Source organism: Panthera onca, chromosome B4, assembly GCF_046562875.1.
Source record: "Panthera onca isolate mPanOnc1 chromosome B4, mPanOnc1 haplotype 2, whole genome shotgun sequence".
Lineage (NCBI taxonomy): Eukaryota > Metazoa > Chordata > Mammalia > Carnivora > Felidae > Panthera > Panthera onca.
Genome location: NC_138345.1, coordinates 60,394,562 through 60,411,813, shown reverse-complemented (window position 1 = coordinate 60,411,813; position 17,252 = coordinate 60,394,562). Strand labels below are relative to the sequence as shown.

Sequence of the window (17,252 nt, the reverse complement as noted above, 5' to 3'; positions counted from 1 at the left end):
TTCCTCTGCACCAATAATCCCCAAGAGCCAGCCTCTCAGGAGCCTAAATCGCCTGTCTATGAATTTCCTTTCACTGATTCCTATTACACTGAAAAAATGCAGACTGCCTGCGGTGAACTTACTCAACTCTTATCGCTTCCAATCACATTTTTTTCTGTTTCCCCCATCCTTTCTTCCATCCTATCTGAAGAAAGTTCTTATGGAGTTCAAGGCTAACCAGGCATTCGCCCCCCTGATTTTTAATCCATCTGTGGCCCCCTCCCCTAGACTTTGTACTCATTCCCCGCCTTGCTTTTGCTGCTTTCACACTACCCCCTGTACCTGTGCCTGCCTCAAACCAAGCTGTCGCAGCATGCTTCTCCTTGTCCGATTCCTTGAAAGGCTGGGCTAATGGGCCACCTGCAGCTCATCTCCTCCCTTGTAATAGCCAGGTTTTTGCACTCTGGATTCCATCTCTACTGCGCTAATGAAAATATAGTAAAACCTTGGTTCACAGCATAAATCGTTCTGGAAACATGCTTGTAATCCAAAGCACTAGTATATAAGAGTGAATTTCAAGAACCATTGGCTCAGCTGTGATCATGTGACACTTGGCATCACATACGACTCATAGGGCAAGACACTGCTCGATTACCAAATTAACATGTATTAGAGGTGTGCCTGGGTGGCCCAGTCGGTTGAGCATCTGACTTCGCTTCAGGTCATGGTCTCACAGTTCATGAGTTCGAGCCCCATATCGGGCTCTGTGCTGACAGCTCAGAACCTGGAGCCTGCTTCCGATTCTGTGTCTCCCTCTCTCTCTGCCCCTCCCCTGCTTGTGCTCGGTCTCTCTCTCAAAAATAAGTAAACGTTAAAAAAATGTAAAAACAAATTATTAGAAATGTTTGCTCATCTTGCAGAACACTTGCAGAACAAGTTACTCGCAATCTAAGGTTTTACTGTACACTCTCCAAGTTCACAAATGACCTGGTAGCTGGACCAGTGGCAGTTGACCCGTCCTTGTAATGGGTCTGTTGTGCCAGATGGCAAGGACAGTCCCCCTGTGTAGGGTGTGCTTCTTCCCTTTGCTGTCACCATCTTCCCCTTCTCTGGTGGTTGGTGCTCTACCTCCTTTAATAAATTTTCTTTAGCCTCATCATGCCTCAATGCCAAGAGTTCCTTGACGGTTTGTACTTTGCTTCTCTTTTTATTCTGCATCTTCTTTAAAATAGGTGAAGGGGGGTAGGGGATAAGAGGTACAAACTTCCAGTTACAAAACGGGGCGCCTGGGTGGCTCAGTCGGTTGGGCGTCCGACTTCAGCTCAGGTCACGATCTCGCGGTCCGTGAGTTCGAGCCCCGCGTCGGGCTCTGGGCTGATGGCTCAGAGCCTGGAGCCTGTTTCCGATTCTGTGTCTCCCTCTCTCTCTGCCCCTCCCCCATTCATGCTCTGTCTCTCTCTGTCCCCAAAATAAATAAACGTTAAAAAAAAAAAATTTTTAAAAACAAAATAAATAAGTCACAGAGATTAGAAGTGTAGCAGAGGGAACATGGTCAATAACGTTGCAATAACACTGTATGGTGACAGGTGGTATCTACATCTAGTGTGGTGAGCACTGCAGAATGTACAGAATTGTCGAATCATTATGTCATGCACCTGAAAATGATAGAACGCTGTATGTCATCTTTCATTTAAAAATTTAAATAAAAAATAAAATAAAATTGGGAACATTTGACATATTGTACACAGCCTAACAAATAGCAAATAACTAAATTTTTAATTTTGCCTTTTTATTTCTTTCTGAAGTATTTTATGGTTTGTTGTGCTTCAGCAGATTATTGGCATCCCTCTAGGATTTCCAAAAATAAATCAAATGCAAGATGAACTGTACTCATTATTTATCCATTAACAGAGGACATCTTTTCTTGATATTAAAAACTTCCATGGCCTAGAAATAATTTATCAACACTAGACTCAAATAAACTTCAGCATACCATATCCTGTCATGGTTCCTTGTCCCATATTTTCTAGTCATTTAAAAATATTGGACTATAAAAAAGAATTAAATATACATAAAGTGTAAAAAAGAAGAGTTCCCTGAAGGTTCTGTACTTGCTTCCCTTTTTATTCTACATCATCTTCTGTAGTGAGTTCATCTACCTTTAATTGTTGTGTAACAGCTCCATGGAAACGATTCATCAATCTAGGATTCTGCCTAAACTCCAAACCTAAATTTCAAATTCTTAACACCTTTGTGTAGATACATCAACAGTTCTTAATGGCTTCTGACAATGCCAAGTCCAGAAATAAGCCAGAGGCAATAACATGAAGTGGTTGAAGATTCTGACCCTAGAGACTGTACCTACCTGCATTTAACACAGAGTCCAACACAAACAATCTAGGGAAATTCATCTAGCCTCTCTGTGCCTCAGGCTCCTCATCTGTAATGTAGGAATAACAGTGTCTGTTCTTAGGGCTGATGTAGGGATTAAATCGAAGTTAAAATATTTAAGGTACTTAGAACAGTGCTTGCCCTGTGTAAGTAGGAGCTATTATTACTCTTGCTGCTGTCATTCCAAAAACCTAATGAGACAGGTACTGTTACTTTACCCATTTATATAATGAGAAGACAGAGATAGGTTATTGTGGGTCATGATGGAATCTCAAATTCCAGGTGTCCAATTCTTAATTCATCCTATTTTCCATTAAAATTCAACTTTCACTTGTATGCCTTTCTTGACTGAAGGTGTTCTGCCCTTCTCCCCACCCCTCACCACTTATATTCTAGTCACATTCAACATACTATTTCCAAAGTCACCTTTATAACATAATTCTCATAATTCTCCCCACCTGTAAAAGAATCTCATTTTAAAGCATAACCTTGTCACTCTCTTAAAAACCCTCTAAGGGCTGACTCCATTATATCTTACCTCTCTTAATATTGATCTCTGGATCTTACCTTTCTCTAAAATTCATCTCACTACATTCTACCTTTGCTCCAAACCCCAGTGGGCTCATCTCCCCCTTCTACCGCCTCAAAATCTCCTACTCCTCCTTCAGGGACCATTCAAATCCCACCTCCTCTAGCAGGACCCCACCAAACCCAACCTTTCATTTGAGTGACTCATGCAACTCATAGACAGCACACTCTTCCCATACCTACCTCCAAAAGGCCTAATGAATCAATTTTTTAAACTTTAATACTTCCTATATCTCAAGAGTAATGTGTGTTGTAAAATAAACAGTATGCTTTAAAAAAAAATTAAAACCCCTTTCATCTTCCCTGCCATGCTAATCGACATCCCATAAATTACCTCCTAATTTAACAATTTTTCATGCATTGACAAATATAAACTATACATGTGTGCTTGGTTGTTTTTCTTAATATACAATAGACATCTAGTCAACATATTTTTTTTCAACCATTTTAACAGCTAAATAGTATTCTAAATCGGTTTTGTATTATGGTTATGTGTAAGGAGGGCCTTCTCCTTTCTGCCCCCATCTCCTATACGTGAATATTCCCAAGGATAAAGGCCATGTTTTGTCCTTACATCTTCAAGAGGACCTCACACCAAGGCCAAGAATTGCTTACACACACGTAATACCCTATTTCATCCTCACAACCACCCAGTTATTCCCATTTCACAGGAGACAAAAATCACACAGCCAGTAAGGACATGGGCTTTTCAACGTTTTTTGTTTTGTTTTGTTTTGTTTTAATTTATTTTTGGGACAGAGAGAGACAGAGCATGAACGGGGGAGGGGCAGAGAGAGAGGGAGACACAGAATCGGAAACAGGCTCCAGGCTCCGAGCCATCAGCCCAGAGCCTGACGCGGGGCTCGAACTCACCGACCGCGAGATCGTGACCTGGCTGAAGTCAGACGCTTAACCGACTGCGCCACCCAGGCACCCCAAGGACATGGGCTTTTAATCTACATCTGTCTGACTCTGGAGCCAAACACCTTTCATTGATGACCTAGGCTATAACTAATAAATTTCTCATAAGGACATCCTCTGCCTTTTCACCCCACGTTGGGACACAGAAAAGCTCCAAATAGTCTGGTGTAGGCAGGTGGCACTGAGGATAAGAGATGGGCGCTGGAACGAACGGTGAGCACGAAGAGTTCAGTGGCTGCAGGTGTAAAGCTAACGGCCCATTCAGTACTTCGATCTGTGTTTACTGAGAACCTACTCGAAGTTGAATTTCTTGCCTCTTCAGGCTCCCCATTACACTCTCCCTCAGCAGCGGCTGCCACCATTTGTTAAAAATGTATATGCCAAATGTGCCACTATTAATTCTATTAATAATTTCTCATTATTTCTCAATTATTTCTAAAAATTCTGTGAGACAAATATCAGTACCACCATGCTAAAGATGGAAGAACTGAGACTCAGGGAAGTTACTTGCCAATATTAGAATGTAATAAATAGTAGGGCACCTGGGTGGCTCAGTCAGTAAGCGTCTGACTTCAGCTCAGGTCATGATCTCACAGTTTGTGAGTTCGAGCCTCGCATCGGGCTCAATGCTGACAGCTGGAATGCTGACAGGTTCCAGTGCCTGGAACCTGCTTCAGATTCTCTGTCTCCCTCTCTCTCTGCCCCTCGCCCGTTCACACTCTTTCTGTCTCTCTCTCTCTCAAAAATAAACATTAAGAAAAAATTTTAAAATAATTGTAATAAATAGCAAAGCCAGGATTGAAGCTGAGGGTCAATTTGCTCCAGTCTGACCCCTCTTTGGTCATACAGAATGCTGCCTTTCAATTCGTAGAGAAAAGACGAACTATGACTTTTTAAAATTTAGACTCAGGATTACATTTGGCTACAAGTAAGAGAACCAATTTCTGTGGTCTAACCAAATAGAGATTTTATTCTTCTCACAAAAAGTCAAGAAATGGGCAGACACAGTCTGGTACAGCAGTTCCAAAATGCCATCAGCTTCTCAGCCTACTTAACCCTTAAGCTACTAGTCTGTGGTCACAAGATGGTTTCTCCACTTAGAAAATAGCCTTTGTGTTCCAGGGAGAAAAACGTACAAAGAGCAAAAGGCAAACTCACAGAGGCCATCCCCTTGTAAGAGCTTTGAATGTGGTGGGGAGCCCTACCCACCTACTTCCGTCTCATTGGCCACGACTACTAGCACTTAGACATCCTACAAGGGAAAAATTAAGTTTTTGTTTTTTGGGTTTTTTTTTTATGGTGGTAAATTAAACAAAATGAGTTTAGCTGTAGGTTAGAGGCGGGTAGGAAGGATTCTGGTTGGCATCTAGCTGTGTCTGCCCCAGAGGGTGATGTAGATAGAGCACAAGTCACGCTAGAGAATCAGGTATTCTGGAGAGAAAAAAGCAATGAAAGAACCTTAACTCCGTGCTGAGAAGCTGCCTGAGAAGCTGACTTTGTGCAAAGTCACAAACTGCCGGGAGTGGGGGCTGGAAGAACGCGAAAGCATCCAAAGCAGCTGATCCAGAGGAAAAACACAGAGACCCAGGTGACTTCACACAAATCATCCTGACCAACTCACAGGTTCAACCAGAGTCTCTCCTGAGTCCTCGCCGCTTCCCTTGCTTCCACTCACTCACTTCCCAGAGTCAATACAGATGGGAACCTACAGGCTCAGACTTTTCTATCATTCATAAGAAGAAATAGAGCGTGTGCAAATTCCAATTCAAACAAAATAAAACTCTCTACGATGTGTTGTTATAAGCAGCAGCATCTTTAGAGAAAGATAATGGTTGCAGAAACATCATTTATGCAACTGTGGCCACAACAAGTTATATTAAGAAAGCGGGCCATAGACTTTTCGCCTCAGTTTCACTTTCTCGTAAAGAAAGCAAACTCAATAAACTTTCCTCACAAAAACCTGATAAAACCCGGTAGTAGCAAGATGACATTTGTGCAAAACGCTATAGTGAGAAAGGTGATAAAGGGCCAGCAAAAAAGGGACTAGATCCTGTGAGCTAGATCCTACATACAGAGAGACAAAATAATGTAAGCATATTTAGTGATACAGTAGAGTTTTACATTCATAGCACGAAAGAATTAATGCACTTCCCAATGGCCCTACCTACTTCTTCCCAAGAACCACCTTGCTTGCCTAAAGAACTGAGCCACATGTGAATGGGCTTGGCAATGAAAACAGCATCTTTACTCTCTCTTACCAGGTAAAATTAAGTTTGCCCTTGTTAACAAACACACACAAGGGATCAGCACACCTGCTCTCTCAAACTTGCGTCTGTTTTTTTATGTCAAATGCTTGATTTCCCTAAATTAAAGTAGAGGTGAAAACAACTAGACTTACTCTGGAGTTCAGAGGGTGTCCATAAAACCCACAGCCAGCCCCGGACATGACAGGATTTGATCTTCCTCCTCCAGGATTCATATTTGAGACATGAGCCTTTGCCAGAATGAGTGATACTGAATGCAATTCGAGTTTGTACAATTTCTTCAGTCATGGACATTTTTAGGTACACCACTGTACAGAAACCACCAAATGATCTTTCTATTCTGAACGCATTACATTTGCCAAAAAAAACTAGGATTTGCATGTGGGCCAGTCAAAATGTGAGTCACAGCAAGTTCTAGGGAGACACATAACCAAAGTCCAGTCACAAACTGTGACAACACACCTATCGGGACCACTCGGAGTCCAAACCCACATCTCAGAACTAGAAGCTCTTCAACGGGTCCAGACTGGTACACATTTCACCCAGATCCTCCTCTCCCCTACAAAAGTGCCTAACAAGTGTGCAAACTTAAAACTTCCAGACGGGCCCGTTTTTTAATCTAAAATCCAGTTGTTTGGTGTTTTAGATCCTTCAAAATGGAAAAAAGTACTGAAGCAAAAGTAATCCTCACCACTTGGCCTTTTGAAACATTATCAACTTACACCAAACTGACATCAATGACTACATTTAAAATAAACAGTGCAAAATAGAAGAGTCTTTGTTTTTTTTGTAGGGTGGGTAGGTTCAGTTAAGTTGTTTTAGGCCATTACCTCCAATTACTAAAGCATCAGTCTTTGTGGTTGTAATATACATGGCTGAAGCTGTAGGCTTTTGGACTAGGAAGAAGGTTCTGACGTGCACTGTGACGAGTTTAAGAAACAAATGCAACCACACAAGCCCAGAGCAGTTTTTGGATAGTGTCCATTTTTGGACAATTTGATGACTGATTTAACAGTGAAATTATCAACCTTTCGTTGAAGGGAATTGCTGGCCAGAAGACACTTTGTTCCATTTATCCCCAAACAACACCCAGTGTCACTGATCTTAACAGCTTTGCCTCTCATACTTACACCCATCTGTTCAACCATGGTTAAAAAATAATAATAAATCCTAGCTCCCTGAAATATTTCACAATTGGCTGCTCAACTGTGACTATTTTTCTTCTTAATTTCAGAACTAATAGGGCTTTCTAGGGAAATCTCTGGGAATAAAAAGGGCATCATTATGCAATATCTCTTGCCTACGGCTCCACCTCGAAGCAGTATTTAAAAAAGAATCGAGATACACGCCCTAATGTGAATGAATAGTCATTAATTTGCTCATTCACTCAATGTTTTGAAAAGGTAATTCAAATCAGGTCAGAAACATGTAATAATATCTTTGAAAAGACAGAATCAGATGAATGAGGTCTCTTTCAGGTTAACAGTTTGAATAATGTGCTATTTGGGAATTAGGAACATTTTTAAATGGGAGATGAAAAACTGAAAAAGTTAATTTTAATGTAACAAATTACCAAAGGAATCTAAATTGACTATAAAAATACAAATATTTCCTATTTTTGGAAATTATGTTTTAAAAAGGAGTCAGCTAGGGGGGCCTGGGTGGCTCAGTCAGTTGAGCGGCTAGCTTCAGCTCAGGTCATGATCTCACGGTTCATGAGTTCGAGCCCCGCTTCGAGCTATGTTCTGACAGCTCAGAGCCTGGAGCCTGCTTCGGATGGTGTCTCCTTCTCTCTCTGCTCCTCCCCTGCTCACACTGTCTCTCAAAAATAAATAAAACATTAAAAAAATTTTTTTTTTTTTTTTTTTTTTTTTTTTTTTAAAAAAAGGAGTCAGCTAGTCAGTAACAGTGAAAAAGTGACCTTGTTCTGATTTATCTCATGCTGGGACAGTGAGTGACAAAAAGACTACATACATAAGCAGTTAAACTCTCCCTCACTGAACTTGTTTCCAAAAAAACTTGTTTCAATGATGCCCTTGAAATTAGGCACTATTGATCTGGAACTACATTGCGCCCTGCATTTCAAGTTAACATTTGTCCACAAAGGCCAGATTATCCTTTTTTTTTTTTTTAAGCAGCTATCGGAATTATGATAGATGCTGGTTGAAAGAGAATTTAACCAAAACCTGATCCTACCCTTCTCAGTAACTCAAATATCTTTCAAATTTTGTCCTGTGAAAGTACTGTATTTTACTATACTACATACACCTTATAAACACAGAGAAAGAGAAACAAATATTGGTTAAAACTAAGTACACAAAATTAGTGTTATTACTCAAACTGTGAATGAAATTTAAAGTGCTGGCATATTCAAGTCCCGAAGCCAGGACCTGCTTCTTGGAAAGAAAACATAAATCTGAATTTGGCACATCAGGACAACATCGTAAAGATACTCCTTACTGGACTGGTTATTACAAACACTATCAACCAAGGCTCCAGTGAGCTCACATTAGTCCACAGGAATTCTGCATTACCTCCTCCTTCCTGCTGAAAAAGTACAGTGGAAAATACAGTATGTTTTATGTACTTCCTATAGAACATATATAGAAAAGACTTATTCACCACTATCTCAGAGCCACTAAGCAATTGCTATTTCTTAGCCCCAAAACACAAACCAAAATTAAAATGTTCTGACCTTTTCAGTAAAACACGCCTTCCCTTTGCAAAAAGCCTGCTCCTGACCCACCCTGTACTAATTTTTTCAAGAACTAAGAATAACACAGATCCAGGTGTTTTAGAAACAAAAGCAAAACAAACCACTTCTTTCTAGCTCTGAAACCTGACTGTCATCTGGCTAGAAAGATGGAGAACCCCATCTATGAAGTCCTGTGTTCCCTATTTCTCTACTTGGATTTACTAAATTAATTCAGCTTCTTTCTTTCCTCGCCTCCTGGAAATGCCCTTTCATTCAAGGCACCTGGGATGCAGTTTTTCACTCACAATGAAGTTCACACCTGACCTGGCAACAGAAGGATCCTCGCTGCTGAGGAACAGTGGTGAATGAAAAGGGAAACTGGACTCAGAGGTCTCAGCCCATATGGTTGTTGTGGGGGTTTTTTTCCCCCCCCAAAAGAAAGAGACTTAAGCACTGATAAGTGAGGTTCTCAAACAGTTTATGGAATTCTCTTCCCAGAAAGCCAATCACAGCCAATTAGCTACCTGGGCACAGACAAGATCTCCAAGCAGGAAAAAGGGTTTCAAACAGGAAATAAACAAAAATTAGAATTCTCTATTGCCACTTCTCAAAATACCTTTTCCTCCCAACGGCCAATTGCTTTTCCTAAATTGGGACACTAAATTGAGTTCTTCCTCTATTGCTCTCTGCACTTCTTACTGAAAGGATTTGTTTTGGTCCCACATGTTGAAAAATCCACGCTCCTATAATTAAGAGTTTGTCACGCCTTCCACACTATTTCCCTGTTCAAACTCTTCTGTAAAAATGATCCTTGAAAACGCAACTACCAGCCCTCATCCTTTTCTCAAGCAGCCACAAAAAACACATCTCAAGATCCTCAGCAGCCTTCCTAACCCCTCCAGATCAGAAAGTTGGCAATGAAAGGGATTCTCGGTTAATATGTCAGAGTGAAAGGAGATGGGAATTTTAGAAGTGTGCCCCCAAGAGACGAGTTTTCCCACAGCTCATAATTAATACACCCCAAGTGAATTTCTCACATCCTGTCCTGACTGGACTCAATAAAGGGATTTTTTATGTTGATACTAAGAATATTAAGAATAACAATGATATTCTTTCATTTAGGTCAACATGTAACAGGCCACAAGGAAACTAAAAAATACACAAAACTTTCGTTCTCTCTCAAAAAGCACAATTTTGGGGTCGAAATGTCATAAACTTTTTGTCACACATTTAAATACAACCCCCCATACGCACACACTTCTCTAACTGGGGTTCTCAAGTATTACTGGGAGACTAGGGTGTGGGGGGTCTAAGGACACAGACAATACCTTACATGTCCATCCTGTAGGTATTTTTCACATTTAAGCTAGTTGGGAGCCCTAGGAGTTAAGCCCCCCACCCCACCCCCAGAAAAGTTCCCGTTCCCCCTGGGAAACAGGAGTGAGTTGGAAAGGAAATCGACCCGGGGAAGAGGAGGAGCGGCTGCAACACCCAGCTGCAACCGCACAACGGTGCCACTTCCCTCCGGTCTGTGAGAGGAGCCAAACGCCCTTACCTGGGGGGTGGAGAGCCGCCGGCGCCAGTTCCAAAAGTTCTGGTTCACCTTCCGTCCGAGTTCAAAGCCCCAGCACGGTGGCCCCGCCGCAGGCTCCCAGCCCGAACCCTTTCCCGTCCCGCTCCCGCCTTCCCCACCCTCTCGGCCCTACACCATGTCAGGAATCCGGGCAGGCACAGAGCTAGGAGCTGACATCACTCCCAGTTCCAGGTACCTCCCCCTCCCACCTCCCACTCGCCTTCTCTCCTCCCTCCCTGCGGGAATTAGCCAAAGAGAGTTCGCAAGGGGGTGGGGTCGGCCGCGCCCGGGCGCCCGTTCATTGGGCCCGGAGACCGTCACTCAGAGGAGTCAACTAATTTTATACATTCCTCGCTGAGCTAGACCACGGCTGGGAGTGGGTGGTGGTGGGGAAAAAAAAAAAAAAAAAAAAAAAATGCTGCCTTTGCTGCTATCTCTAAGAAAAGGGGGTAAATGGTATGGGCTAGAACCTTGCGGATCATGTTTTAAACTTCTCCTGGGGTATTTACCACGTCCCAGATCGGAAACGAAACTAACCCACCCCAGCCCCCTTTTTAAGGAAAAACAATTGCCTCTGTGTCACGGGCAAGTACGAGTCCCGCAGCGCGTGGAGCAGAAAATGGCTAGCTTTAAGTCATGCAAATAAAGGAAAACGGCAGCTCACTGTTCTTCCCTTTCATCTTGGGACTGCTGGGTGTTCCCTTAGATGGGGAATTTAGAACTTCAAAAGCTCCGGAAAGGTTTGGACGAGAAAACCGCGCGACCCAGCTCTGAATTGTTATCCGGTGGCGTTATCAGCCATGTGCTGCTGCTTTTGCTTTTAGCGGTGAAAATCACACCACACGAGCTTCGGACACACACAAAAAAATGAATCTCTGAAGTAAGAAAAATTACTATTTACCTTTTTAAGTACCTTAAGGCTGTTGCTTTCATGCACTACTGAAAAGGGAGGGGAGGAGGGGAATCTCACAATTGAGTTCAACAAGCCGCATGAGAATAATTACTATTGAATGGAGCCAATTGCAGTGGCTGAGCTATCAATTAAGAATTAACTAACATTTACCCTTGACGGATATCGTGCTGTATAATCCCCTTGGCTACCAGAACAGAATGATTCTCGGGAGATGGTTCTTTCAGTTTGCCTAATATCTGATCCAAGACAGAACTGAATGGTGAACTATGGCTCTATTTGTATGAGATATAGATAGCATAGTATCCATTATCTTCTGGAAGTACAATGAATTAAGTATTGGCTTTCTGTTGGTTTGTATTGTTTGCTTTTTGATTGATGACAACATCTCCTACATTTCATTATTCTGCCAAAAATTGTAGATAGATGCACAGAGTCAAACACTGTGCCTCATTTAATCCTCACAACCAATCTGCAAAGTGTCATTAGCCCCACCTTAACATAAGGAATCAAAGGCTCAGCAAGATTATATACAAGTAAATTACTCCAGAACATCCGGAACTGGGCTTGAAACCAAGAACCATTTGACTCCCAAACCATTTTCTCCCTTTATAGTAGTGATTGCCCACAACAGACACTCATTCAGACACTATAATGCTGAAAAAATCCACAGACCCAGACTTCTGTCACAGATCCACTTTCCATTATACCATTGTGCTGTTTGTCAGACCTATAGTATTCCAACCTCATAGCGTATTTCTGACTTCATTTTTCCCCAGCTCTAAGTCTTTCTATGCATCCATCACCACCAAATGAGTTTTCTAAAACACTGTTTTGCTTTTGCCATTAACATCTTCTCCTCTAAATCAGACCCCCTTTCCCTACAATTCTTAGCTAGCCATTCAAAACTCTCCCTAACCTGGCCTCTATTTACCTTTCCCACCTTATCTCCCATTTCACTCCTGGGAAACCCTCTGCTATATTCCAGCTGGTCTACTCACAGATCGCTGCTTGATTCTTACCTTCTGGCCTACCTGGAATACCAGCTCTTCTTTGTGTTAACTTTTGCCCTTTCCTCAAAGCCTAACTAAAGTCCTAGTCCTCATTGTGTGCTACAGTGAATGGAAAAAGGGCTGGGGGTCCGTTGCACAGTTCTGGCATTTACTGTGTAACTGGGCAAGGCACTGAAACATCCATCAGAAACCTTGGTCACCACCTTTATACAATGGGGCTGATAATACATCAAAGGTTATTGTAAGGGTTATTGAGATTGTACAGAGATATAAACATATGGGTAATTACGTCCAGTTTTATGTATTTCCTTATCTTCCCACAGGATTAAGCAAGCTCCATGCTTAATCCTCTTTGTATTCCTTACACGTTATTCAAAGACTCAAAAATATGGGACTACAGAAAAATGGATCATCATATCACTCCTAACCCCCATCCATTCCTTAATGCACCCAAACCACCAATAATCTCACAGCCGGAAATCATAACTATCCCTGCCCGCTCAGTCAGGGACACACTTGTCAGTGGTGCCTGTTGCCTGCTTTGTTCCCCAAATGCTTTCCAACAGTGGCTGGGTGGCTACCAGTCATTCTTCCAGCCCCAGTCCTAGGATGGGTGCATCCCGGCTCACATGCTACAACCAGCAGCAGATGGGGGAGGGAATGTCCCACCCCCATAGGGATGGCTGGATGGAATAACAGGAAGTCGCCTCCCATCCCCTCTGCAGCTGGAGTGATAACAGCTGCCATCAGAGTCCAGAAAACAAAACAGTCAAGAGGAAAGCTGAAAACAGGCCCAGGCTGGAACAGTAGTGTTCAAACCAAGGGTTCCAGAGTGGGTAAAGAAGGAACCAATGGGCAAGTTCAGCCTCCTTCTCCCTGCATCCCTCCTCTCTCTGTTCTATCTACATTTAGGCTTCACCATAATGCTTCATTTACCAAAAAAAAAAAAAAAAAAGACATATGTATAGCACTGGCCTCTGGGTATCTTGGAGAAGCCCCAAAGGATAACAGCAATGTAGCAAGTGAAAGAGGATGCATGAGGAACAGATACCCAGACTTTACCCATTATCCTGGATTCTAGCTGGCTTCATGGAAAAGTCCATCTACAACTCCTGTGGTTTCAACACTAATGAGCTCTGCAGGTCTAGATATCTATTTCCTGCCTAGTTATTCCTATGGTTAGCCTTACCTTTAATACCTATAAATTGTGCCAGATGCTAACACTATGGGGTACGGGTAGGGAGATGAATACTTTGAAAGTGGGAGAAACCTGCAGGGAGTAACAAAAATAGAACTTGAAATGGACTGTAAAGGTCATTTAATGCACCAATTGGCTGGAAGAACCCCTTCTACAGCATTCCTCACAAGTAGCCTTGAAAGGCCCTGCTTGGATTTACCTGGCAACGAGGAACATACAAACTAGGAGAGAGGCCCACTCAAGATCTTTCTTCTAGCAAGCAGATCCTCCTTTTTTGACTTTCCCCTCCAAAGACCTTGGTCCTGTGTCTCATTTAACCCTCATAACTGCTCATTAAGGTGCATGTTATTAGCCCCCTTTCGCATAAGGAATCAAAGGCTCAGTAAGGTTATATAAATGAATTGTTCCCGAATACCCAGAACTGGGACTGAAAGCAAGGTCTCTGACTGCAAGTCCTATTTTCTTTATACATCTAAAGCATTGCTTGTCCACAATCTACCCTTTTTCAGTTCTGCCCTCCAGAATAACAGGGAACGGGTGGAATCTTTGTTCCCCCTTCCCCAAGCCCGTGCAGGCACAAGGACACATCCCCCACTTTGTTTGGATGCAGAGACCGGGAGTTCACCTGACTCATCCAGGACACGTCATGTGCCTGTTCTGGTCTGTACGGGCTTCCAGCTGCTGCTTCTCTAAAGCACGGTCCTGATCATTCTTGACTCCTTTCAAAACACTTGAATGTCTCCCTTTACCAGGGTACAAAGCCCAAACTCTCTTTGGGCATCCAAAGGCCCTTACATCCTGGCCTCCAACTTACCTTTCTGCGCTCAATCATCCACTCTTCTTCATACTCATATTCGCTGTGCAAACCGAATGGCTTTGCACCCATATTCCCGAAAAATATTTCTTTCTCAGTTAAGGATGGTTTTTGTCCCTTTCTAGTAAATGCTACTGCACAGCGTTAGTGTGGGCATTTGATAAGATGTCATGTGCAAGGTGACAGAGGACATTGCCTGACACATAATAAGACACCGTAAACATATTTTCCTCTTTCTTATGCCACAAAACAATTGTACTGTTATTTTTATACATGGCTTATGTCCCTCACTGACTATAAATTCCTGAGGGCCGGATGCCAGTTTGTTTTATTTTTATGTTCGTTACGGAATATAAAGTCATGCTTCATCCTATAGATATTCAATAGAAAGTCACTGAATGAACAAATGAATGAATGCTGACTTTTGCTCAAAACTCCTAACCTCCTGAGCTAGGTCTTTAGAAGTTCAGAAAGAACTCTGCTAGCGTTGTCTTAAAAGATGTGGGTGCCTCAGACTGTTCTTGTCCCAGTCCCACTGCTAACCACAGAGTGAGTAGGACACATGGTATAAATCATGGACCCAAATTCAAATGAAACACGCTTAGATTTAGAATTCCTTCTAAAGGAAATTGTGGCTTATTCTGTCTGATTCTAAGCATGGCATTGGTGATAACCCAGACACCATTTTAATATCCTTTAGCTGGACACTAAGCCACTATTCAGCTATCACCATATCATCGTTTATGAATCCAACCCTCCTCGCTATTCCCTTCCTGCCCATGGAGACAGGTTAGAAATAGGACCAGTATCTCGCTTCAAGCAGGGTCTGATTTTAATCACTCTTTCCTTGCAACCCAGAACACACACGTTATTCTCTGGTTACCTGCCAGACAACTCCAAAAGCACAGTTACATTCAATTATCCATTTTATTATTCTATATTTAAATGGAAAACAATCTTAATTAAAAATAGAGACTATTGCTTTTCATGATCTTTGATTAATGTTCAATTAATGGTTAAACTAAACAAATTAAATTCCCTTAAACAGTTAATCCCATTTACACACATACTTAATTGAGTTTCCTAAAACGCATGTCTGGTTCCTACACTCTGTGAGAGGCCAGCAAGATGGCAAGTCAGCCCTTTCAGTACACAGCAGCAATTCTTATTTTCCATTCCATGCAGATGGTCAGCATAACATTCTTCCCAAGCAGGCCAGACCCTCCCCGGGGCTGCCAGGCCTTTCCAGGGGTGACAAGTCCTTGCCATTCCTTCCTACCAACATGCACTGTGCACAAACCTTTGCAGAGGTCCCGGGAACATTTTCACTTAACAACAGAGCATTATACATAACCAGTAACTCCCCCCCTTTGATAATCACCTCCCACAATATTTAGTGAGGCTCATTTTTTAAATAATATATCATGGCTCACTACTAATCACAATTTACCCAGTTTGACATTGTAGTGTACCCTCTTCTCTGGATGAGCGCCATGCAGGATTCCCAGCCCTCAGACTAATCCATTAATTTCTACCCCATTCACCTTTTTACCTGGACAATCATTAATTTACTGTTGCCTTATTTTGTCTCTCCTAATCTTTAACTAGAATTCTTCTACTTCAGGAGAATTTACATTTTAAATGGCATGTTAGATTTCAATCCAGAAACCTCTAAGAGGATTAAGAGGAATGAGTTTTAGTCAAAATAGATGTAAAATGAGGATGTGTCAGCTGGTTTAAATAAATGCTCTCATTAAAGGGACGTGGCAAGTTGAAACAAGTTGCTGATTAGCAAATCTTTAGGTTAGAGCATCTTATCTCCCAAATCCTATAAAAATGAGTTTCTCTCCTGCTCTCTCTGTCTCCTCCAGTTTCTATCTCCAGAAAGGCCTTTTCACTTGAAGGAAGCTGACTGGGTAGCCTGTGAATTACAAGATAATTAGTACTGTGGTTTGTTAAACTAGCCAGGGTATTAAGGGAACAAGGAGAAAGTGTCTCAACCATCACTTTAGTATATGTCTTTTAAGTGCTTTGAACCTTGTTTCTCTTATCTCTCCGTATATAATTTCCATGTGACCCTATATTGCTTGACTTCTCAATTAATTATAGTGTAATAGCCATAGAACTACCTTCCACATTGCAAGATGCTGTTTCTGAAAAAGATCATCACCCATTCCTGAATAAAAAGAAGTGTAAGAAATAGCACCTCTTCTTTGGTACAATTAAATAAAGCACGTAGGATCACTTGACATTTTTGACACTTGACATAAGACGTAAATGACCTCATCATCTATAAATGGAATGACATCTATAAATCTCATCTATAAATGGAATGACAATAATGCTAAAGAAAGAGCACTGAAATGGAGCCACAAACCCCTGGATGCTGCCACCCCCACAGCTTCCTTCTGACACAGTTCCACAGTGGTTCTTTACACACACAATTCTCAGTCAACCTCCTGAAACCCTTGAACAGTGCTGATTGGACCACAGATTCCCACCTGAATCAAAGACAGTCAAGTGTAAACTTGCCAATAGCCTGGAGCAGACACAAGCATGGGAACTCATCAGAGTTCCCTACTAACTAGTCACTAAGTGGCCCCATCAGATTCTGTCTCCAGACATTGAATGTGTGTGCCTGGGTGGCTCAGTTGGTTAAGCATCTGACTCTTGATTTCAGCTCAGGTCATGATCTTGTGCTTCATGAGATAGAGCCCTGCGTTGGGCTCTGCGCTGACAGCATGGAGCCTGCTTGGGATTCTCTCTCTCCCTTTCTCTCTGCCCCTGCCCCTCTTGTGCCCTCTCTCTCTCTCTTTCTCTCTCTCTCTCAAAATAAATAAACATTTAAAAAAAGACATTGAATGTGAGGCACATAAAAAAAACAGAGAATAGGGGCGCCTGGGTGG

The 17,252-nt window shown here is 42.1% G+C and overlaps 1 protein-coding gene across 14 annotated transcripts in view; it reads right to left on the bottom strand.

Moving 5' to 3' along the window:
* PPFIBP1 (PPFIB scaffold protein 1) overlaps positions 1-10,531 on the bottom strand; it is a 171,795-nt gene extending 161,264 nt beyond the window's left edge. For 6 of the 14 annotated variants that reach the window (XM_078449974.2, XM_078449975.2, XM_081796131.1 and 3 more), the window contains exon 1: positions 10,394-10,530. The gene's annotated coding sequence lies outside the window, so the exon portion shown is untranslated. Of the gene's footprint in view, positions 1-10,393 lie in introns of all 14 variants that reach the window. The other 8 variants (XM_078449970.1, XM_078449973.2, XM_078449976.1 and 5 more) reach the window with 2 other exon arrangements.
* Positions 10,532-17,252: the final 6,721 nt, after the last annotated feature.